Below are 1244 nucleotides of genomic sequence, written 5' to 3' on the forward strand. Positions count from 1 at the left end.
CCAAAATGTCTTGATATGACCCAGAAAATTGTGACCTGATGTTGGTGCATGATCAGTTCCTAAGGTGAGACTGCTGGGCATCTGTGCCCACATAATCTAGACCCCACTGATTTGCATGTAATCAGAGAACACCCCAATATTCTGAGGACTTCTTAATAGACTGGTCACACTCTGTGCTGAAGTCACTCCCAATCAGGACACAGGACAGACATGAGAGCTCCTGCTCATCTCCTGGGGCTCTTGTTGCTCTGGATCCCAGGTATGGATGATAGCAATGCTTATTTCAGTGTGGTCAGTGCTACCTGGCTTTTTGGGAGCTCTGTGAACTGAAAAGACAACATTATATATGTTGTTGTGTTTTTTTTTCCTTTCTCAATGCTAGGTTCCAGATGTGACATCCAGATGACCCAGTCTCCTTCTCAGACTGCATCACTAGGAGACACAGTAATTATCAAGTGTCAAGCCAGTTTAATGATGAATTAAACTGGTATCAGCAAAAAACAGGAAAATCTCCTAAACTCCTAATCTATGCTGCATCCAGATTGTTTGCTGGAGTCCCATCCAGGTTCAGTGGCAGTGGTTCTGGCAGAGATTTTACCCTCACCATCAGTAGTGTTGAGACAGAAGACTTTGCAACTTACTACTGTAAACAGGATTTAACTTACCCACACACAGTAGAATGAATCATAACACAAATCACAGAGTAAAGCAGAAGTGTAAGCCTAGACTGACTTAGCTGCTCCTCCTGGGGCCTCTACCCCCCTGAGATCATTATTCAGAAGAAGCAGGCTTGGCAGTGCACTGAGTGGTTTCAGAATAAAAGACTATGAAGTTTTCTCTGCTTCCTTGGCCCCTAGAAGCAAACACTCAACAACATAAATTCTGATTTAGTAAAGATACTGTTCAGTATCCTGAAGAAATTTGGATTATTATGTCTATTTGAATTCACACAGCAAAGAAAAATTCAAGGTAGAATCTATAGAAAGATGAAAAAAAGGAATGATATTTTTCAGGGAAGCCTTATTGTTGAAGGAAGGCTGCTTGCTCATTTCCCTGCTGCTCAGACTCCCAAAATAATCACACAAAAGTTACTTTATTTAAATCGCTGCTTGACCCATTAGCTCTAGCTTATTATTTTCTAACTCTTACATCTTAATCTAACCCATCTCCATTAATCTGTGCATCACCATGTGGCTGTGGCCTACTAGCAAAATTTCAGCATGTCTGTCTCCTGCAGTGGCACC

General features: G+C 41.6%; 1 pseudogene; it reads left to right on the forward strand.

Moving 5' to 3' along the window:
* Positions 1-210: 210 nt before the first annotated feature.
* On the forward strand, positions 211-683 carry LOC101995541 (annotated as a pseudogene).
* The last annotated feature ends 561 nt before the right edge of the window (positions 684-1244 follow it).

Source organism: Microtus ochrogaster, unplaced genomic scaffold, assembly GCF_000317375.1.
Source record: "Microtus ochrogaster isolate Prairie Vole_2 unplaced genomic scaffold, MicOch1.0 UNK175, whole genome shotgun sequence".
Lineage (NCBI taxonomy): Eukaryota > Metazoa > Chordata > Mammalia > Rodentia > Cricetidae > Microtus > Microtus ochrogaster.